The 24,967-nt window shown below is 43.8% G+C and overlaps 1 protein-coding gene across 2 annotated transcripts in view; it reads right to left on the bottom strand.

Moving 5' to 3' along the window:
- Positions 1–24,967, bottom strand: part of LOC139373687 (phosphoprotein associated with glycosphingolipid-enriched microdomains 1-like) — an 82,634-nt gene that overhangs the window by 33,251 nt on the left and 24,416 nt on the right. The window contains exon 2 of one of the 2 annotated variants that reach the window (XM_071114529.1): positions 18,994–19,114. The exons of the other annotated variant lie outside the window; for it this stretch is intronic. The gene's annotated coding sequence lies outside the window, so the exon portion shown is untranslated. The remainder of the gene's footprint in view (positions 1–18,993; positions 19,115–24,967) is intronic. 2 annotated transcript variants of the gene reach the window in all.

The following is a 24,967-nucleotide window of genomic DNA, read 5'->3' as shown; positions in this document are numbered from 1 at the left end:
ACACCCAGACAGATATACACACAGACAGACAGACACCCACACAGACAAAGACACACCCAGACAGATATACACACCCACCCACCCACACACAGAGACAGATATACACACCCAGACAGACATAATCACTTTTATAATTAATTAATTGACATTTGGCTTCTGAGGTGATGCGATTGGTCTGAAGTCAAATCTAAACTAGCTTCCCTTGACACTTTTTTTGGTGTGTCAGGACCATTCACAACTGAGCTCAGCTCACTCAGCTTAGCAAAAAAAAATTCAAGGGAGGCCAAATGCTTGCTGGCTTCCCTTGTATTCAATGCTCCGTGCGGTAAAATGTCAAACTCTTTTTGACCAGACAGCATCAGATAGATGGCTACACATAGATGGCTACACATACTGAGACAGAGGGGCGCTGTTTCGTTCGCTCTGATGCTTTCTCCGGTGAGATACATTCAGCCTCTAGCAAATTGAAGGAAATTAATGAAACAGAGAGACGAAAGACAAATCATTTTGTTCATTTTTTTCTTGGTACATTTTTCGGGGAAGCCTGGCTTCCCTTTGCATACATGAACACCCACCACTGGTATTGCCGCGCATTCCAAACTGTGTCAGACATGCATGTGTCCTGTTCTGGACTATGGTCCATAATAGAGCACGTCTATAACAGAGCAGTATGTTATTTTTTTGGGGTATCCACAAGTTTGGGCCTATACTGGAAATAACTGGGGAAATGGGCTGGAAACCCTGTGAGGTGAGATGGAAGGCATGGTGAGACTTTGGAATAGACTGTTGGATACGCCAATTGCCAGAATAGGCAGCAAGTTTTTCAATAGAAACAGGTCGGCCAGATAGGACCAGTGGGCAGGGCAGATGGGACCAGTGGGCCGGCCAGTTGGGACCAGTGGGCCGGTCAGTTGGGACCAGTCTTGATTAGAGGTCGACCGACTATGATTTTTCAACGCCGATACCGATTATTGGAGGACCAAAAAAAGCAGATACCGATTAATCTGACAATTATTTATTTTTTGGTAATAATGACAATAACAACAATACTGAATGAACACTTATTTTAACTTAATATAATACACAAATTTAGCCTCAAATAAATAATGAAACATGTTCAATTTGGTTTTAATAATGCAAAAACAAAGTGTTGGTGAAGAAAGTAAAAGTGCAATATGTGCTATGTAAGAAAGCTAACGTCTAAGTTCCTTGCTCAGAACATGAGAACATATGAAAGCTGGTGGTTCCTTTTAACATGAGACTTCAATATTCCAAGGTAAGAGGTTTTAGATTGTAGTTAATATAGTATTTATAGGACTATTTCTCTCTATACCATTTGTATTTCATGTACCTTTGACTATTGGATGTTCTTATAGGCACTTTAGTTTTGCCAGTGTAACAGTATAGCTTCCGTCCCTCTCCTCGCTTCTACCTGGGCTTGAACCAGGAACACATCGACAACAGCCACCCTCGAAGCATCGTTACCCATCGCTCCACAAAATCCGCGGCCCTTGCAGAGCAAGGGGAACAACCACTCCAAGTCTCAGAGCGAGTGAAATTTGAAACGCTGTTAGCGTGCACCGCGCTAACTAGCTAGCCATTTCACATCGGTTACACCAGCCTAATCTCGGGAGTTGATAGGCTTGAAGTCATAAACAGCTCAATGCTTGAAGCACAGGGAAGAACTGCTGGCAAAACGCACAAAAGTGCTGTTTGAATGAATGCTTACGAGCCTGCTCCTGCCTACCACCGCTCAGGCAGACTGCTTTATCAAATATCAAATCATAGACTTAATTATAACATAATAACACACAGAAATACAAGCCTTTAATATGGTCGAATCCGGAAACTATCATTTAGAAAACAAAACTTTTATTATTTCAGTGAAATACGGAACCGTTCTGTATTTTATCTAATGGGTGGTATCCCTAAGTTTAAATATTCTTGTTACATTGCACAACCTTCAATGTTATGTCATAATTATGTAAAATTCTGGCAAATTAGTTCACAACAAGCCAGGCGGCCCAAACTGTTGCACATACCCTGACTCTGCGTGCAATGAACGCAAGAGAAATGACACAATTTCACCTGGTTAATATTGCCTTCTAACCTGGATTTCTTTTAGCTAAATATACAGGTCTAAAAATATATACTTCTGTGTATTGATTTTAAGAAAGGCATTGGTGTTTATGGTTAGGTACAGTCGTGCAACGATTGTGCTTTTTTCGCAAATGCGCTTTTGTTAAATCATCCCCCAGCGTTGCATCGATTATATGCAAGGCAGGACACGCTAGATAAACTAGTAATATCATCAACCATGTGTAGTTAACTAGTGATTATGATTGTTTGTTTTTTATAAGATAAGTTTCATGCTAGCTAGCAACTTACCTTGGCTTCTTACTGCATTCGCGTAACAGGCAGGCTCCTCGTGGAGTGCAATGTAAGGCAGGTGGTTAGAGCGTTGGACAAGTTAACTGTAAGGTTGCAAGGTTGAATCCCGGAGCTGACAAGGTACAAATCTGTCGTTCTGCCCCTGAACAAGGCAGTTAACCCACCGTTCCTAGGCCGTCATTGAAAATAAGAATGTGTTAACTGACTTGCCTAGTTAAATAAAGGTGTAAAAAAAATGGCCAAATCGGTGTCCAAAAATACCGATTTCCGACTGTTATGAAAACTTGAAATCGGCCCTGATTAATCGGCCATTAAGATTCATCGGTCGACCTCTAGTCTTGATACCTTCGCCAGTCCCATGTACATCACCAGGGAATTAATTTTATCCTCCATTGTCCTTTCTACCATGATATATGTTTGCCCTTATTCCAGAAAGCCCACCAGATATACCCTGGCATTATGTTGCAGAGCGATGAGGAGAAATGAAATGTTTTTGTCCATTGTGTATTTCCGTTTGTGGAATTTTTAGATAAAGCCTGGAATAAAAGATAACGGGTGCACTATAATTAAGTAATCCAAATATTTAGCTCCAGATATATAGTAAAGGGCATGTATGTATATAGATTGTGTGTAGGCCTGTCTCACAATTGAATCTTCTCTTTGTGGCAGACCGGGTTCAAACCAGGTTAATTTTTCTGGATTTATGTGTTCTTTTTACTGCTCTAAGGTTTTTATTATTACTTGTATAACCTGATCTATTGATGTATGTTTCATTCTTTATGCGGTGCACATTGCAGAGAACAACAGAATAACTATCATTGTAGTGTTTGCTTGTGTGTCAATTAGTCCAGTAAGGGGTGGGTTGGGAACTGGCGATTTGAAAATAAAATGTCATTCATTCATTCACAGACACAATCAATGGGGTATTAATCTAGGGGCAGCACGGGGAGGTGGACAGATGCATGTAAACCCCCTCAGCTCCATTAGCAACAGGGTGATTTATTAAATCTAGCTGTGTGTGTGTGTGTGTGTTTTAATACTGGCTACACACATGGCTGGGGATGGGAACTGATGATTTGAGATCGGGATGTGGCTGGATGGGGGTGCATAACTCCATGAGGGTCTGTCCCTTCTCACCCCTCCCTGTCTGATTCAGATCGAGAGGGATGGAGGAGTGGAGGAGGATGTTGGGAGGACAGCATTAGAGGAGTGAGAGGAGAAGAGGAGGGTGTTGGGAGGACAGTATTAGCGGAGTGAGAGGAGAAGGGGGTGTTGGGAGGACAGTATTAGAGGAGTGAGAGGAGAAGAGGAGGGTGTTGGGAGGACAGCATTAGAGGAGTGAGAGGAGAAGAGGAGGGTGTTGGGAGGACAGTATTAGAGGAGTGAGAGGAGAAGAGGAGGGTGTTGGGAGGACAGTATTAGAGGAGTGAGAGGAGAAGAGGAGGATGTTGGGAGGACAGTATTAGAGGAGTGAGAGGAGAAGAGGAGGGTGTTGGGAGGACAGTATTAGAGGAGTGAGAGGAGAAGAGGAGGGTGTTGGGAGGACAGCATTAGAGGAGTGAGAGGAGAAGGGGGTGTTGGGAGGACAGCATTAGAGGAGTGAGAGGAGAAGAGGAGGGTGTTGGGAGGACAGTATTAGAGGAGTGAGAGGAGAAGAGGGTGTTGGGAGGACAGTATTAGAGGAGTGAGAGGAGAAGAGGGTGTTGGGAGGACAGTATTAGAGGAGTGAGAGGAGAAGAGGGTGTTGGGAGGACAGTATTAGAGGAGTGAGAGGAGGATGTTGGGAGGACAGCATTAGAAGAGTGAGAGGATAGGAGGAGGATGTTGGGAGGACGGCATTAGAGGAGTGAGAGGAGGATGTTGGGAGGACAGCATTAGAGGAGTGAGAGGATAGGAGGAGGATGTTGGGGGGGACAGCATTAGAGGAGTGAGAGGAGAGGAGGAGGATGTTGGGAGGAAGGCATTAGAGGAGTGAGAGGAGGATGTTGGGAGGAAGGCATTAGAGGAGTGAGAGGAGGATGTTGGGAGGACATCATTAGAGTGAGAGGAGAGGAGGAGGGTTTTGGGAGGACAACATTAGAGTGAGAGGAGGAGGATGTTGGGAGGACAGTATTAGAGTGAGAGGAGAGGAGGAGGGTGTTGGGAGGACAGCATTAGAGTGAGAGTAGGAGGATGTTGGGAGGACAGTATTAGAGTGAGAGGATAGGAGGAGGATGTTGGGAGGACAGCATTAGAGGAGTGGGAGGATAGGAGGAGGATGTTGGGAGGACATTATTAGAGTGAGAGGAGAGGAGGAGGGTGTTGGGACGACAGGATTAGAGGAGTGAGAGGAGAAGAGGAGGGTGTTGGGAGGACAGCATTAGAGTGAGAGGAAAGGAGGAGGATGTTGGGAGGACAGCATTAGAGGAGTGAGAGGAGAGGAGGAGAGTGTTGGGAGGACAGCATTAGAGTGAGAGGAGATGACGAGGGTGTTGGGAGGGCAGCATTAGAGGAGTGAGAGGAGGATGTTGGGAGGACAGCATTAGAGGAGTGAGAGGAGAGGAGGAGGATGTTGGGAGGACAGCATTAGAGGAGTGAGAGGAGAGGAGGAGGATGTTGGGAGGACAGCATTAGAGGAGTGAGAGGAGGATGTTGGGAGGACAGCATTAGAAGAGTGAGAGGAGAGGAGGAGGATGTTGGGAGGACAGCATTAGAGGAGTGAGTGGAGAGGAGGATGGGAGGACAGCATTAGAGGAGTGAGAGGATTGGAGAGGAGGATGTTGGGAGGACAGCATTAGAGTGAGAGGAGGGTGGTAGATGGTAGACAGGCATTAGGAGTGCTGCTCTGCTTACGCTGCGGTTGACCATTGCAGCAGCACCATTTATCAGACAGGCCTCCACAGAGCTCCACGGGGTAGGAATTTATAATGCAGACTCCTCCTGATCTAGTCCCAGAAACTAACTCTCCCTTATACCAGTCCTTTGTCTGGATAAATCTGTCTGTGTATTTCTGTCTGTCTATCAATGTATCTTTCTGCCCCTCCCCCTTTCTCTCTCCATCTCTCCCTTCCCCCCTTGGGCGTCTCCTTCAGATTAGGCCTGGGCAAATGCAACACGACTCATCGGACATAAAGATATGGTAAAATATGGGCCAGCGCTCAGAGAGCAGATCTGTAGAGACAGCATGGGAGGAGGATCAGAGGCAGCAACAACATGTCTGTTTAAATCAGTGGTCTGTACATCTGCAATGTCAAAATAATATAATAATTAAAATGGTAGCTACACAGAGAGAAATCCCATTGTACGTCATGAATTTAAATATTTTAACGTAGGATATCGATAGAGCATAGGATAGATATTGTAGGGTAGGATATAGAGAGGATAATGTAGTTGTGGGTATAATGTAGGTGTGCTATAGGAAACTGCAGCACATGATATGAGTTTAGGTGAAATTATATTCTAGAGAGAGAAATAACAGAACAGACTGAGTGAACCAACTGTGTGCATCAGAGCAGCAAATATAGAGCTGTTGGCAAATCTGTTGAAAGTCACAGAGGGCTTCGACTGGAATCTGAATAGAAATGAGCCAATTAGCAGGCAGTGTGTGTTTGTGCGCACGCGTGTGTGTGTGTGTTTCTGTCTGCAGACACGGCTGATACTTCCAAGGTGCCCAACATCTCCCACTGCTAATCTGGTGTAGAGTAGAGAAGGGAGGTGGCCCTCAGTTTTATTATCCACACTGGTGGCTCTTAGAGTGTCTGACAGATCACACAAACACACCCTCGTCACGCATTTTTTATTTGACCTTTATTAAACTAGGCAAGTCAGTTAAGAACAAATTCTTATTTTCAATGACGGCCTAGGAACAGTGGGTTAACTGCCTTGTTCAGGGGCAGAATGACAGCTATTTACCTTGTCAGCTCAGGGATTCAATCTTGCAACCTTCTGGTTAGTAATCCAACACTCTAACCACTAGGCTACCTGCCGCCCCGAGCTGCGCACACACACACACACACATTTCACCCTGCTCCTCTCCGTTCATGTGGTTCCGTTTCAGTTCCATATTATTCCATATTTATACTCTGAGTGCTTGGCCTATGTATCCACTAGAGAGTTTAGCCTGTGTACCTATAGTGGCCAATTAAAACCCCAGCCTCCATTACAGTCAATTAGCTGTCAATCTCTCGCTTCATTTCCCTTGTTAACCCATCAACCCCTGGACACTTCACACAATTTACACAGTGCTGGTTAGAGTGGTAGCACCATTTACTATCATACTGCACTTCAACGCTACATCATGATGTTAATTAATGCTCCTATAATCCCCTTGTATTCATGTCAGGGTTTCCATTAGCTGGTAATAGCCGACTTTTGGCCGATAAAAAAAATTGAAAAGCCAATAAATAAAATTGGCAGCGGCCAATTGTCCAAGAGAATAAGAAAAAATCCCAAGCAAAATAATGCTTTTTAGCCTATACACATTGATGGAAATTCATTCGACTGGTCATGCTTATTGGTCTATAGGTTAATTTGTATCATTTTGTGGAATTAAATTGGCACATGTGTACAGTATATTTGTTATGCATCTTATTTATCACACACGTACAGCATGCAGATACAGAGCCTTTGGGCGTAAAATCTGTCAGACAGCGTGAGAGCTGCTGGAAGGGAGGCTTCATCAGCGCGTCACACACCACTTTGCAATGAGCTGGAGGCAGTATGCATTTTGAAAATATATACTTCATTGTTTGAAAGCTGAAAGTTCTACTACATATTATGAGGCATGTGCGCTGCCCTTTTGACAACGGTGTTTTCCCGCTAATTGCATTATGGAAAGAACATTTGCGTGTAGCCTACTGCCTTGTGCGCACCGCTGAGCTTTATAATGTGAAGAAATAATAGTTCATCAACATTTGAAGATAAAGTGATCTGTTGCATCAGCCTCGTTAATGTAACCTAGGCTTACTGCAGGGCTTGACATTAACTCTGTCCTTCAGACAAGTGGGACTGATCTTTTACTTGTCCAATAGATACAAATACTTTCCGAAACTCAAGATTCTGTAGTAGTAAAAAAAAATACTTGACAGATGCGATTTGATATATATATATATATATATTTTTAATAACAGTTAACAACCCCCGTCTCCCCAACAATATGCAAACTATAACAAACTGAATCTGAATACAATGAAGTACATCAGTGACATCAGTGAATTCACTGACATTGTGCCTTGTGGGGCAGAATTGATTAATTACTGTATAATACTGAATAGAAAAATAACCTATGCCAGGCTAATTAAAGCTGCTGGTTGCCATAGTGCCTCTAAAATGTAGAGATCAAAATGTCCCCGAAGTTTTTCCCACAACACCCCAAATTGACAATAGAAAAGGCAGGGGATCCCACTTGGAAAAATGATATTTCCTTTACGCTGGCTGTGTTCATATTCTATGACCAGCAGGCTGTCCCAACACAAAATAATAACATGAAAGCAAGTTCTCATAGTGTAAACATTTCTTAATTGACACTAAACAGTTGTATTCTATAACCACTTAATTTGTTTGATACAATTACAGTTTTCAGGGGAACCCATTTAAATTTCAGGCCCAAATTTACCCTACATGGCGCTAAACTCATACAATACTACAGAGCTGCTAAACAAATTGTAGGCCTTCCACTATTTGTCACATTGGTTATTCTAGAAGTTAGACCAGAGATATTAGAGAAAGGAATCCCATTGGGCAATGAATGGAGGAACGTATAATGCCCCAACCAGCAGACTGAGTGACCAATCGCTTTCACGTTGTTATGCTGTGTTACTCAATCCCTTCTCAAAGGCAGGGTTTGGGTCGAGAAACCTGCATAACTTCCTCAAAAGTACGTAATGTCACCATTCCAAAGCTATACGATATTAAAGAGAACAAGTTAATTATCTCACATCTTGGAAAATATTTGTGATATTGTACTTGTTGACGAAATTCATGGTTGTGCTGGGTTTTTGAGTTAGCTCCCAATTGACTCCTATTCACTCCTTGAAGGAGAGCTCTACTTGCCCCAGAGTCGCACAGAATGCACCGCGTGGCCCATTGACGATGCAAGGACAACGTACACATTGGCCGTTAATACGATTCCAAAAGAGTTTCCCCATCTCCCCAAAAGTATCTCTGGTTAGACGTAACGTAAACTCAATCACTTTTGTACATCGCCTTGGTCCGTACAATTGATCGTATATTAGCGCCCTAAAAACGTAATACTTCCAAATCAACTGTAATGTCAATACCATTGTAAAGCACAATTTCACCCCTTTTCAACAAAATAAATGACATGACCTAAAAGCTGCCCGTTTCTGCATAATTCAAGACGGCAATGAGCCCCGTCGGGTCTTTTTAAAAATGGCGGATGGGGAAGCTAAACTAATGCGTGATTGTGAGAAGGAGAGATGTTGTGTGGGAAAATTGCTTTTTTTCACTCAATCTGTCCAAATTATCACCTTATCGCCTCTAAAATGTAAATAAAACACTATAAAGAGTTTATATAATGTGTCATTTCGTACCTATTTGAAGGTTTGTATCGAATTTGAATCGGGTTTTTAGCGCGGTGCTAAAGTGATCTTCAGAAGTAAACAGCGGCTTTGAGAATCATAATCGCTTGCAGTGATGACGCAAAATATGACTAGGTATCCCCCTTACCCTCGTCACTGTCCATTTCTTGTTTTTAAACGATGAGAGAAGTGCTACACCTGGTGGAGAGAGATTGTAAGACAGAAATAGTTGCTTTATGCATGCTGTACGTTACGACATGACACGTCACGATGTAACAGAGGGTCAGTTTTTTCAACTTTTCTCCAATACTATAGGGCCATTACCATGTCGATCAACGCTTGAATAGAAATGTCGTTCATACCCCAGATTTTGAAGTCAACACAGTCGCTACAGTCCCATTAGTTTTCTTTGCAGCCTCGTTTGAATGTCGCGGTTGCGCACATTTGTACGGAATGGGGTGAGTTTACGTTCGTTTCGTGAGCCAATGCTAAATAGCGTTAGCGCAATAACAATAGTCAATTGCGCTAACGCTAGTTATCAACTACCTTCAAACTACACGCAGACATAAAATGTTATCCACGAGTTCATCTGAATGTGAGGAAGTAGATAAAGGGCTTCAATGCCAAAATACCAAACTATTCCTGCATAGCTAGCATTAGCTGATAAATGTAACCAGTTGGTGGCTAATTGACTGGCAAGTAATGTTAGCCTGCCTTCTATGCTAATGTTATCTAGCTAACTTGGGTGTATATATAGCCAGCCTGTGAACCTGTTAGTCGGTTTCGGGTTACTAAAATCAGGTTGATGAACTTACGTATCTGCAATACCGGGGAAACCCTGACACGTTGAGCAGTACATGACATCTTCCTCTGTGTCGACATATTGAACCCATGGAAACTCACAGGTCGGAATGAATTTTCCTATCCTTTTTCCTCGTATGCTGCCTTTTTAGCAGGTGGTTCAAGGTTTGGTAGTGGTGGTGGACGATGGGGCGCTTTCCTGGTGCCTGGACAGCTTTCGGGGCTTGTTGAAACATTTTTTATTAGACAGCTATCTACCTCTCTCCATCTCCTAGAGAGAACACCGGCAAGAGAGTAGGCTACATACATTTGAAAACGGAGGTAAAACCGCAGCTACACACACAGGACACGTGACGAAAGAGAGACTTCAGACGAACCACTCCAACTCACAGCTCAATTCATTGATAGATAGATAGACAGTGTCTCCGTGCAGAGATTGGGAGTTGACAGTGCACAACACATCGAATCCTTAGGACACTTTGATCAGATTAATTGTTAGATATGTTATTTTTACTTGTCCATTCGGAGAAACCTAGTCTAGATTTTCCTTGTCCGGCATTTTTTCCCCAGGCAAGCGGACAAGCATTAAAGTCCAGCCCTGCCTACTGGTTGTGTGCATTTGGAATCTATCGTCCCAGTATCTGTCTGGAATAGGCCATTTCTTTCTCGACAAGTTGACCAATAGAATAGGTCAACCTTTCTACAATGGGGGATAGTAGATTGACATAGGCTAATGATTTTTCAGTTCGTTACTTGTCTTGTTGGCTGAGGAAAAGTAAATGTGCACAGTTATTTTAACATCTTCAAAGTGCACATCAGAATTTGGCAGAAGGACCGGCACATTGGTACATCCTCGACTTGCATGTTCTGTTAATATGAACTACAATCATCTAAATGTGATTTCTGTCATTCTGAACACCGTGGGTGGACGCCCTTAATCAGGTTACGCACCCAATGCCTATGGGTCTGGTAAATGTCTCAAAAGTCCGGTAAATTAAAATGCTGCATGTCAAATGTCTGATGCCACATTTTTCTAATGGAAACCCTGATTCATGGACATTACATATGATTTAGAAACGTATTTGAGTAAAATAAAAACAAAAGGTTTGTTTTGTCATTAAAATTATGGGAAAGCTTAATAAACCAATTAGGCACATTTTGGACGTCTTGATAAAACATTATGAACAAATATGCAATGGTTCATTGGATCAGTCTAAAACTTTGCACATACACTGCTCCCATCTAGTGGCCAGAATCTAAATTGCGCCTGGGCTGGAATAACACATTATGTCATTTCTCTTGCAATTTCTTTTTTAAATAACATGTTTTACTAGATCCAATGTGTTATATTCTCCTACATTAATTTCATATTTCCACAAACTTCAAACTCTTTCCTTTCAAATGGTATCAAGAATATGAATATCCTTGCTTCAGGTCCTGAGCTACAGGCAGTGAGATTTGGGTATGTCATTTTAGGCGAAAATTGAAAAAAAGGGTTGGATCCTTAAGCGGTTTTAAAAATGTTGTGCTTCACTGAACAGCAGCTGCAGGTGGCTCTACTCTCACTTTCAGCAAGGCCTCTTGTGGATGAAGGAATTTAAATAATGAATTCAACACATTAAAAACAGATCACAGAAGCAGCAGTAGCTGAGAATTTTATTGTGGCATTATAAACAAATGAACATAGTAATTTGATATATAATATTGATTTGCCATAAGCGCTTAGTAACAGCCCCTGAAACAGCTAACTCCCTTACTTGAGAGCCAAAACATGGAGCAAAACATTTATCCCTTGATGAGGAACTAAGAGTACCACAGGGCTGAAGAGGAGATTGCATGTATTTGTAAGCTGCTTGCCCTCCAGAAAACATGTGTAATCATCCCTAGATTTGTATAAGACTACATACTTGGAGAATTATGTAAAATGTTAAGATTTCCTAGAAACGTCTAGAGTGCTTATCTGTCTATGAATGAATCCTTGGAGGGACCAACAAGAAAACACAAACACGCAAACACACACTCAGACTGACTCATGCACGCTTATACACACAAACACACACACACGAACGCACGCACACACACCTCCAATCAAGCCCCCTCTCCGACCCCAGTCACAGCACAGTATTGATTAAGTTCTATACACAGAGAGCCCTACTGCTGTGCTGCATATTCCTCATTAGGATTTCTTGAGGAGAGGAGCTCAACTCATACAGGATGAGAGGAGCTCAACTCATACAGGATGAGAGGAGCTCAACTCATACAGGATGAGAGGAGCTCAACTCATACAGGATGAGAGGAGCTCAACTCATACAGGATGAGAGGAGCTCAACTCATACAGGATGAGAGGCGCTCAACTCATACAGGTAAACAGGATGAGACGCGCTCAACTCATACAGGATGAGAGGCGCTCAACTCATACAGGTAAACAGGATGAGACACGCTCAACTCATACAGGATGAGAGGAGCTCAACTCATACAGGATGAGAGGCGCTCTACTCATACAGGATGAGAGGCGCTCAACTCATACAGGTAAACAGGATGAGAGGCGCTCAACTCATACAGGATGAGAGGCGCTCAACTCATACAGGATGAGACGAGCTCAACTCATTCAGGTAAAAAGGATGAGAGGCGCTCAACTCATACAGGATGAGAGGAGCTCAACTCATTCAGAATGAGAGGAGCTCAACTCATACAGGATGAGAGGCGCTCAACTCATACAGGATGAGAGGAGCTAAACTCATTCAGAATGAGAGGAGCTCAACTCATACAGGATGAGAGGCGCTCAACTCATACAGGATGAGAGGTGCTCAACTCATACAGGATGAGAGGCGCTCAACTCATACAGGATGAGAGGCGCTCAACTCATACAGGATGAGAGGAGCTCAACTCATTCAGGATGAGAGGAGCTCAGCTCATACAGATAAACAGAATGAGAGGCGCTCAACTCATACAGGATGAGAGGCGCTCAACTCATACAGGATGAGAGGAGCTCAACTCATACAGGATGAGAGGAGCTCAACTCATACAGGATGAGAGGTGCTCAACTCATACAGGTAAACAGGGTGAGAGCCGCTCAACTCATACAGGATGAGAGGCGCTCAACTCATACAGGTAAACAGGGTGAGAGGAGCTCAACTCATACAGGTAAACAGGGTGAGAGGAGCTCAACTCATACAGGTAAACAGGGTGAGAGGAGCTCAACTCATACAGGATGAGAGGCGCTCAACTCATACAGGTAAACAGGGTGAGAGGAGCTCAACTCATACAGGATGAGAGGCGCTCAACTCATACAGGATGAGAGGCGCTCAACTCATACAGGATGAGAGGCGCTCAACTCATACAGGATGAGAGGCGCTCAACTCATACAGGTAAACAGGGTGAGAGCCGCTCAACTCATACAGGATGAGAGGCGCTCAACTCATACAGGTAAACAGGGTGAGAGGAGCTCAACTCATACAGGTAAACAGGGTGAGAGGAGCTCAACTCATACAGGTAAACAGGGTGAGAGGAGCTCAACTCATACAGGATGAGAGGCGCTCAACTCATACAGGTAAACAGGATGAGAGGCGCTCAACTCATACAGGATGAGAGGCGCTCAACTCATACAGGATGAGAGGCGCTCAACTCATACAGGATGAGAGGCGCTCAACTCATACAGGATGAGAGGCGCTCAACTCATACAGGTAAACAGGATGAGAGGCGCTCAACTCATACAGGTAAACAGGATGAGAGGCGCTCAACTCATACAGGATGAGAGGCGCTCAACTCATACAGGTAAACAGGATGAGAGGCGCTCAACTCATACAGGATGAGAGGCGCTCAACTCATTCAGGATGAGAGGAGCTCAACTCATACAGGATGAGAGGCGCTCAACTCATACAGGATGAGAGGCGCTCAACTCATACAGGATGAGAGGCGCTCAACTCATACAGGATGAGAAGCGCTCAACTCATACAGGATGAGAGGCGCTCAACTCATACAGGATGAGAGGCGCTCAACTCATACAGGTAAACAGGATGAGAGGCGCTCAACTCATACAGGTAAACGGGATGAGAGGTGCTCAACTCATACAGGATGAGAGGTGCTCAACTCATACAGGATGAGAGGTGCTCAACTCATACAGGTAAACAGGATGAGAGGCGCTCAACTCATACAGGTAAACAGGATGAGAGGCGCTCAACTCATACAGGATGAGAGGCGCTCAACTCATACAGGATGAGAGGCGCTCAACTCATACAGGTAAACAGGATGAGAGGCGCTCAACTCATACAGGATGAGAGGAGCTCAACTCATACAGGATGAGAGGAGCTCAACTCATACAGGATGAGAGGAGCTCAACTCATACAGGATGAGAGGCGCTCAACTCATACAGGATGAGAGGCGCTCAACTCATACAGGATGAGAGGAGCTCAACTCATACAGGATGAGAGGCGCTCAACTCATACAGGATGAGAGGCGCTCAACTCATACAGGTAAACAGGATGAGAGGAGCTCAACTCATACAGGATGAGAGGCGCTCAACTCATACAGGATGAGAGGTGCTCAACTCATACAGGATGAGAGGCGCTCAACTCATACAGGTAAACAGGATGAGAGGCGCTCAACTCATACAGGATGAGAGGAGCTCAACTCATACAGGATGAGAGGCGCTCAACTCATACAGGATGAGAGGAGCTCAACTCATACAGGTAAACAGGATGAGAGGCGCTCAACTCATACAGGATGAGAGGTGCTCAACTCATACAGGATGAGAGGTGCTCAACTCATACAGGATGAGAGGCGCTCAACTCATACAGGATGAGAGGCGCTCAACTCATACAGGATGAGAGGCGCTCAACTCATACAGGATGAGAGGCGCTCAACTCATACAGGATGAGAGGCGCTCAACTCATACATGATGAGAGGTGCTCAACTCATACAGGATGAGAGGCGCTCAACTCATACAGGATGAGAGGAGCTCAACTCATACAGGATGAGAGGCGTTCAACTCATACAGGATGAGAGGAGCTCAACTCAAACAGGATGAGGGGAGCTCAGCTCATACAGGTAAACAGGATGATAGATGCATTCCAACACTAGTCTCTTCCTGTCACCACAACCAGCTCTCTGCACTCGCACGTATGCACGCACACAGGTATTTCAGAGGAATTCCTCCAAGGTTAAATAATCTAAGGACGAGCCAGGAGGAGGGTCTTTAAATAAACCGAACAGGGGGTCTGTAGAGCAGGGAAGACAGTGAGCCAAAGGAGGACAGGGGGTCTGGGTCCAGGAAAGGGGCTGTGGACTGAGGCGTGGGCCAGACCATGGGCGGGAGGCAGAGGGGCCCTGGCCAGGCGAAAGGAAGCTCGACTGTGCTCCGACAGTATTCCTGAAGAGACTAAAAATAACCACACAGTAAACAGTCCTCCAGGGAGTAGCTCTAGAGGACAGTGTGTGTGTGGTGTGTGGTGTGTGGTGTGTGTGTGTACACGGTTTACTATACATCTGAGTACCAGAAGTCCTCGCAAGAATTGTAAACCAACAACAATTCAGAGAAGTCTAGGCTATTTTAGGATCAGCGGTTAGGTTAAGGGTTAGGGTTAGGTTTGAATTAGGGTTAGTTGTTAATGGTTAAGGTTAGGGATATAGGATTTTGAATTGGAATCAATTGTTTGGTCCCCAAAAAGTCCTCACAAGTATGTGTGAGAGTGAGTGAGAGAGGCAACCCCAGTCCCAGAGGTATGGTATGGGATGTAGCTTGTCAGATGTCAAGGCCAGTAGTTTGGGGAGCGGCTCATCTGGACAAAGAGGCCCCAGGGAGGGGTGCTGTTCGCTGGGTGGATGACCCCACATCTACCCCACTATCCCAAAGCCCTGGGGAGGTGGGAGGAATGTAGCAAAGCACTGACAAAGAGATCCACTACGACCCTGCTATTCTCAGTTATAACAGCTGTGTGTGTGTGTGTGTGTGTGTGTACACATTCACATACTCAAGTCAAAGGGAAAGGAAAGGATGCAGCAGCAGTCCATGTTATTCAACAGTGGTAAGGTAAAGATATTAGCTGCCACTGAGAAGGATGAGTTCAATAAGTTCAGCCCCAGGATAGATTTAATGGGGAAAGCCAGATATGAGGATCCATATTATCGGTCTTATTACCTCTGTAATGCTGAAGTTCACAGGCACACACCATTTCGCTGGTGTAATCTAACATAATATAAGCCAGGTGCTCAGGCATCTCTCTCTCTCTCTCTCTCTCTGATGAATGACAGCCACTCTCCTCCTATCATAAAGAGGTCATGTCAGCCTGCTGCTGGGTTTAACACTTTCTGTGGACACATGACACTCTTGTGATGACACTCTTGTGATGACACTCTTGTGATGACACTCTCATGCCCCATTTGCCCACTGTCTCAAGAGATAAATCCATGTCTAAGTCAGTGAAGGATTATGATAGCTAGCTACAAGCTTGTCTCCTTGGTGCCACAAATGGGTCACTCTTACCAGCCTGTCTGGTGCAGACGTAAGGCTACGTCAGTGTGTGTGTGTTCATGTCCAACAGTATCCTCTAAATACTTTCCCCTTGATTAAGGAATTCACTAGGGATTTTTCTAGTTGATTATAAGGCCTGAGTCTTTTGTCTAGACGAGGGAGAGTTCATTTCCTTTGTTTTGTGGACTTGTCATGTAAGCCACCCTGTCCTGTGTGTGTACGTACTTCAAATGTCCCTGTCACTGTCATTGTGTTTGCTGAGAGACTTCTCTTCCACCACACGTTGTTCACTCTATTTTGTTTTAGTCTCTGTAACTATATCCTTCTCCTTCAACGTTACAAAAAGCTTATAGGCGTTTCAAGTTGTCGGCGCCGCGTCAGAGCTTTGAAAGGGCGTTTTTTTGGGTTCCCATTGTTTGTGGTCGGAGATTATGAGGCCCTTCTAGGTGGGATCCCAGCCAGCCAGGACTAGCAGCTTCCTTCACACACACAACCTTACTCTCAGCTCAGGGAGGCAGACTTTTTAGTGTCTTTCTCGCTCTCCAGACGTTCATGTTTTTCCACACAGAGAAATGAGACACATTCCTTTACAAACGGCTCATCACGGTTTTGCAGAAAAGTGACCTACAGTAGAATCTGCCAGTGAATAATTTTCACTATCACTATGGTTTAATATGGGGAAAAGTCATAATATACACAGAACATCTGATAAATAAATATTGAAGGTTACTACAGCGACATCACCGGCATACAAGTCCAACTTCATTTCATTACATTTGTTTTTACGTATACACCCCCCCCCCCCCCCATGTTGCTTTCAATAAAAATAAGTCATGGCCCGGGAATGCTTTGAAGCCTGTCTAGCTCCCAACAGGTAGAGACTCAGCCACAGTAGATATAAAAACCTGCTACAGTATCACTGTTTGATGTACACTGCTTTGAGAGAGAGCGAGAGAGAATGAAAGCGAGTCCCCATGAGCCCTCCTGGTCTCCTATTCCTTTTTATAAAACACTCCTGTATGGAGGAGCTCAGTCCTGCCTCCCACCATTCTGCACTAACCTGTGTAGTTCTATACAGCAAGTTATTCAAGATGGTTGGGATTCAGCCAAAGAGCCTCCACCTATAGCACCATGGGCATACTATATATTGTTTCACAGGAAATGAAACAGAAGGGAAGTATAAAAATAACACTGAAACTACTGTGGTAATGAAACCACTGGACTGTAGTAGCACCGCCAGCTTGAAACACATGACGTTTTCCAAATGGCACCCTATTCCCTACTTTTGAGCAAGTAGTGCACTATATATGAAATATTTGAAATAGGAAAGTAGGCCCCTATTTGAACCCCTTCTGAACAGATTCTACAATGCTGTTGTTTTTAATACACACTATTTGTTGATTTAATATAACTGATGTAAGACCCTATTAAAACATGCAACGGGCAAAGAAAACACATTACAGTTAGTTGCTATTCACTTGCAACCATCACAGACTGATATTTTCATAAATAATGAATGAACTTGCTGGCTATCATTCAGCAAGATGATTCAATCAAGACCTCTCTATTCCTGGATCTGTCTCTATTCTCTAGCTACATTCTACTGACCTCTAACATACTGCGTGCGCATGTTGTCCATCCACACCAGACGCCATCAGGACACGCAGGTTCAAATATAAAAACAAACTCTGAACCACCTATATACATTTGGGGACAGGTCAAAACGCATGAAACATTCATGGTCATTTAGCTAGCTAGCTAGCTTGCCGTTGCTAGTTCATTTGTCCTGGGATATAAACATCGGGTTGTTATTTTACCTGAAATGCACAAGGTCCTCTACTTCGACAATTAATCCATAGATAAAAAGGTAAACCTAGTTAGTTTCTAGTAATCTCTCCTCCTTCAGGCTTCTTCTTCTTCTTTGGACTTTCTATGGCGGTTCGCAACCAACTTTAAGGTGCATTACCACCACCAACTGGACTGGAGTGTGGACCTCAGTTCATCTTTCAATCACCCACGTGGGAATATGCTCCTAAAAACCAATGAGGAGATGGGTATGCAGACGCTCGTTGAAGCACGAGAGCAGTTTGGATGAAATGATTGAATAACATGTATGTGTACATTTATTTTGCAATGCTCACACGTATAACGCAAGCGGTGTGGTTAGCATGTAACAAGCCTTAAAAATATCTAATATGGGGGCCTGCCAGGTGGCACAGCGGTTTAAGGCACTGTTGCAGTGCTGATGCATCATTACAGCCCTGGGTTCGCGTCACAGCCGGGCCGTGAGCGGGAGACCCATGAGGTGGTGCACAATTAATTGGCCCAGCATCGTCCGGGTTAGGGAAGGGTTTGGCTGGCCGGGATCTCCTTGTCTCATTCTGCTCTAGCGACCCCTTGTGGCGGTCCGGGCACCTGCAAGCGGACTTTGTTCGTCAGTTGGGCGGTGTTTCCTCCGACACATTGGTGTGGCTGGTTTCCGGGTTAAGCCAGCAGTGTGTCAAGAAGCAGTGCAGCTTGGCAGGGTTGTGTTTCAAGGGAAGCGTGGCTCTCGACTTTCACCTCTCCCAAGTCCATAGGGGAATTGCAGCGATGAGACAAGACAAACTCCCAATTGGATACCACGAAAGTGGGGTAAAAGTGTAAAAAATGATAAAAGGAATATCTAATATGTCTCTCTAAGGACATTAAACCTGAGTTAAGCATCATGTTCAAGGGAGGGATAGACAGCATTGGCTTAACACTCGAAGATCTGGATTGGTGATACTCCCAGAACACTGGTATTAAATTCCACACACACTCACACACACCTACCTCTTGCTATCAGTCTGGCGGGCCAGGCTCGTGTCACAGTAATAGGCTGTACAGATGACAAGGCACACAGGAGCCTTGGGTGGAGTTATGACCACAGTAAACAAAGCCTTGAAGTGTGGCCCTGCAGAGGAGAATACGAGATACACACACAATCACTGATGATGAATTCACAGCAGCCTTGTAAATTGTTTTGGGTACTCAAAGAATAAACGGTACGACCACAGAAATTACATGTAAGTGACATTGAACATCTCCCACTGAGTTACAGTATGCCTAGTTCACACAGAGGAGAAAGGAACGAGGCATTCATGGAAATCAATAGGAGACTGAAAAGTGTGGTTGGCCGTTTCAAAAAGACATAACAGAGCCAATGTTATCTATCATAATGGTTGCTTTTTAAAGTCACACAGCTGTCAGATACAGTATGTAGGGATTGCAGGTGTGTATGTGTGACTGTCTGAACTGTGTGTGTGTACTGCTGCGGCTGTGTGACTAACCAGACCCCAGCTGTTGCAGACGCCACAGCAGCGAGTAAAGCACGCACACACAGAAAGCCTACTGGGAAAGCTATGGGTACTGCTGCTCATCTCCCATAATCCTTTACTCCGCCAACACCACAGCTGCCAAGGATATCCCAGGGGTTGACATGCCCCAGACGTCTCTCTCTGTCTCTGATGTTCCGTACAGTACACTACGTTAAGTTAAACTAAACTCCACACAGTACAGATAGGAAGTCAACATCTAAACATATTGTAAATATCACATTTTAAATCTGAAAAACAGGAACAGGAAAAAGTAGCTAGACTGTTTTCTATCGCGCATGAACTAATCGATTGGACGACAGAGAAAGAAAAGTGTTGCCGTGTAACTTCAAAACTCTCTCCCCCCCATTCTCTCGCTCTCCCTTTCTCCGAGATGGAGTACCCTACCGTGACACTGAGTGCCCTGCTGGCACACAAGGCCGCCAAGCCAACCTGTCCATCCATCACCTAGCAACCCCATCACCCATGGAGACAGAGAAAAGAAGAAGGATGAAATGACAGACTGAACAGACCTTAACCTCTCGTCCTCACCAAGAGAGACTGACCAGGGGGATTTCTTCCCAGATCTAGAGAGAGAACGAGACAGCCAGCCAGACAGACACATAGCCCTGTCAATACTATGTGATTATACAAGGTGAGAGTTACAGCCAGACAGACACATAGCCCTGTCAATACTATGTGATTATACAAGGTGAGAGTTACAGCCAGACAGACACATAGCCCTGTCAATACTATGTGATTATACAAGGTGAGAGTTACAGTCAGACAGACACATAGCCCTGTCAATACTATGTGATTATACAAGGTGAGAGTTACAGCCAGACAGTCAGTCAATAAGATGCCTATAGAAGAGAGATGGATCGATGGCCATGAGGTGCAAGCTATTCATCACACAATCACTCGACAAGACAAGAACTGCAATTTTCTGGGCCTATTCACAAACAGATTCCCATCTGGAGTGCGCTCTCGCTGGATAAGAACAAAATGGGACAATCTAACAATGGGGTGGGGGCTGTGTGGAGCAGGTTGAGAGACTGACCATGATGGGAGAAGAGAGCAGCTGAGGGGTGTGGTGGTCTGAGGGGGACATGAATCAGGACAAGCATATACTGTAGGCTAAAGGAGTGAGACATTCCAAAACACTCAGCACAGGTCTATAGAGTATAACATAGAACCTGCTTAGTTTTTGAGTTAAATTTATTTTTCACAGTTGTGGTTGAAAACGTCTTAAAATACACTATATATACACACACAAAAGTATGTGGACACCCCTTTAATTTAGTGGATTCGTCCATTTCAGCCATTACCGACAGGTGTACCGAGCACACAGCCATGCAAACTCCAGAGACAAAAATTGCCAGTAGAATGGTGACTTTCAACGTGGCACCGTTTCCAACAAGTCAGTTTGTCAACTTTCTGCCCTGCTAGAGCTGCCCCGGTCAATTGTAAGTGTGTTATTGTGAAGTGGAAACATCTAGGAGCAACAACGGCTCAGCCGCAAAGTGGTAGGACACACAATCTCACAGAACGGGACCACCGAGTGCTGAAGCGCGTAGCACATAAACATTGTTCTTCTTCGGGTTACAACGCTCACTACAGAGTTGCACACTGCCTCTGGAAGCAACATCAGCACAATAACTGTTCGTCGTGAACATCATGAAATGGGTTTCCATGGCCGAGCAGCCGCACACAAGCCTAAGATCACCATGCGCAATGCCAAGCGATGGTTGGAGTGGTGTAAATGCGTTCTCTGGAGTGATGAACCACATTTCACCATCTGACAGTTCGACAGACAAAACTGAGTTTGGAGGATGCCAGGACAACGCTACCTGCCCGAATGCATAGTGTCAACTGTAAAGTTTGGCGGAGGAATAATGCTCTGGTGCTCTTTTTCATGGTTCGGGTTAGGCCCTTTAGTTCCAGTGAAGGGAAATCTTAATGCTACAGCATACAATGACATTCTAGATGATTCTGTGCTTCCAACTTTGTGGCAACAGTTTGGGGAAGGCCCTTGTCTGTTTCAGCATGACAATGCCCCCTTGCACAAATCAAGGACCATACAGAAAATGGTTTGTCGAGATCGGTGTGGAAGAACTTGACTGGCCTGCACAGAGCCCTGACCTCAACCCCATCGAACACCTTTGGGATGAATTGAAATGCGGACTGTGAGCCAGGCCTAATCGGCGAACATCGGTGCCCAAAGCCGGTCCCCGCAGCAATGTTCCAACATCTAGTGGAAAGCCTTACCAGAAGAGTGGAGGCTGTTATAGCAACAAAGCTTGGACCAACTCCATATTAATGCCCATGATTTTGGAATGAGACGTTCGAGGAGCAGGTGTCCACACACACTACATGACCAAATGTATCTCGAAATGGTTGACAGCTTAACTTTAATCCAGCCCTCATCAGCTGCTGTCAGTGTTTTCGTAACATTAAACATTAAAACTGGAGCTGTGTAAAAGAGGACAGAGAGGGGAGCTGCCAAAAAAGGTTTTGCTCATGACATCAACTGAAGTGCCTGGAATCTTACTGATGCTCAGTGTGAGTGTCACAACATCCCTGATGAGTGAAAGACAGATGAATATGTCCCTTCTACACCCAGAGTGATGGACGGACGCACGCACGCGCACACATGCACACAGTGTGAAATATTACTGGATAGTGTTGTTTCACATACCCAAGCACATATTGCAGAGACAGCAGTGGAGGTCTAAGGTCTCTTGCTGTCCTTATCCAATCATCATGCAGCAAGTTTGATTACAACTGGATTTCCTCTACTCACTTCCTGTCCAAGTAGTTCCCATTGGATCCTTTCCTGCCATCTTCATCATAACCTTTCTTCCTGAATGATCATGTGTTCCCATACAATAACAGTCCCATTCCCTAACATTCCCATTCCCTATGAACAAAACAAATGCTTTGTCGGATACCTAATCATGAACCTCAACCCTCATACCGTCTCCTCTCTCTCTTGTTTTCTTCTTAATTCTCCTCCCTCGTCTTTCTGTTTCACATCTCCTTTTCATTCCAATAATATGTGTCTCCTGTTCCGAAAGAAAGAACAGAACATCCTTCCCTATTCCCAGTGTTTAGTCATGCATTGCATTATAGATGATTAAACTACCACCCTTCTCCCTTCTAAAGGCCAGTGAACTTGAAAATAATGCACAACAACATACTAGAATGCACAACAACATACTAGAATGCACAACAACATACTAGAATGCACAACAACATACCAGAATGCACAACAACATACCAGAATGCACAACAACATACTAGAATGCACAACAACATACTAGAATGCACAACAACATACCAGAATGCACAACAACATACTAGAATGCACAACAACATACTAGAATGCACAACAACATACCAGAATGCACAACAACATACTAGAATGCACAACAACATACTAGAATGCACAACAACATACTAGAATGCACAACAACATACTAGAATGCACAACAACATACTAGAATGCACAACAACATACTAGAATGCACAACAACATACTAGAATGCACAACAACATACTAGAATGCACAACAACATACCAGAATGCACAACAACATACCAGAATGCACAACAACATACCAGAATGCACAACAACATACTAGAATGCACAACAACATACCAGAATGCACAACAACATACCAGAATGCACAACAACATACTAGAATGCACAACAACATACTAGAATGCACAACAACATACTAGAATGCACAACAACATACTAGAATGCACAACAACATACTAGAATGCACAACAACATACTAGAATGCACAACAACATACTAGAATGCACAACAACATACCAGAATGCACAACAACATACCAGAATGCACAACAACATACTAGAATGCACAACAACATACTAGAATGCACAACAACATACTAGAATGCACAACAACATACTAGAATGCACAACAACATACTAGAATGCACAACAACATACCAGAATGCACAACAACATACTAGAATGCACAACAACATACTAGAATGCACAACAACATACTAGAATGCACAACAACATACCAGAATGCACAACAACATACTAGAATGCACAACAACATACTAGAATGCACAACAACATACCAGAATGCACAACAACATACTAGAATGCACAACAACATACTAGAATGCACAACAACATACTAGAATGCACAACAACATACTAGAATGCACAACAACATACTAGAATGCACAACAACATACATACTAGAATGCACAACAACATACCAGAATGCACAACAACATACTAGAATGCACAACAACATACTAGAATGCACAACAACATAACAGAATGCACAACAACATACTAGAATGCACAACAACATACTAGAATGCACAACAACATACCAGAATGCACAACAACATACTAGAATGCACAACAACATACCAGAATGCACAACAACATACTAGAATGCACAACAACATACTAGAATGCACAACAACATACTAGAATGCACAACAACATACTAGAATGCACAACAACATACCAGAATGCACAACAACATACTAGAATGCACAACAACATACCAGAATGCACAACAACATACTAGAATGCACAACAACATACTAGAATGCACAACAACATACCAGAATGCACAACAACATACTAGAATGCACAACAACATACTAGAATGCACAACAACATACCAGAATGCACAACAACATACCAGAATGCACTCAAATGAACTAGAATGTTGTAAAATACACCATTCTTTAGTTTTGGCCTGAGCTTTCCTCTCCTTTCCTCTTCAGTCGTTCAGTATTCTGAGGAGGTTTTCTGGCCCTGCTTGAGTTCAGAACCTTTTTGTTGCTGCTCACTGCAGCACAGTCCCTTCTTGCTGCGTGCCTCCTCTTTTTCAATATCCCCCTCTCCTCTTTTCTAATCTCTCTTCTTCCAGCACTCCCTCCATCTCTAGTCCTGAGAGATTGCCAGCATTATCACAAGACACACACAGACATCTTTCATTCCACTACATTTCCTGTCCACTCCAAACTCCCCCTCCCCGATGGTTGATATATGTGTTTGATAAATACATTCCTATATTCTTACATAGTTGGTTAAACGTTAAAGGGCTTTTGCGACCAAGGACAAATCATTTTTAGGGGGATATTTTTCTAATTGTGAAGAACCTAGCTCACACTCAATTATGGAGAATTGTTTAACACTAACCATGTTTCCATACAGTTTTTATGCGAGTAAAGTCATATCGTATAAAAAAAATATATGACAGCTGTGATGGCAACAGGAAGTTTATGTAATTGAATAAATGCCAACAGATATTTTGTTCATTTGACACAGTGGGGTGTTTTTGTGTCTGTAAAATTAACTATGCGAGAAATGACGGTGGAAACACCTTTATGCACAAATATTGAAATAATAACCATCATATTTAAATCAATTTTGATTTGCGTGATG

This window comes from Oncorhynchus clarkii, chromosome 18 (assembly GCF_045791955.1).
Source record: "Oncorhynchus clarkii lewisi isolate Uvic-CL-2024 chromosome 18, UVic_Ocla_1.0, whole genome shotgun sequence".
Classification (NCBI taxonomy): domain Eukaryota; kingdom Metazoa; phylum Chordata; class Actinopteri; order Salmoniformes; family Salmonidae; genus Oncorhynchus; species Oncorhynchus clarkii.
This window is presented reverse-complemented; position numbering and strand designations above follow the sequence as displayed.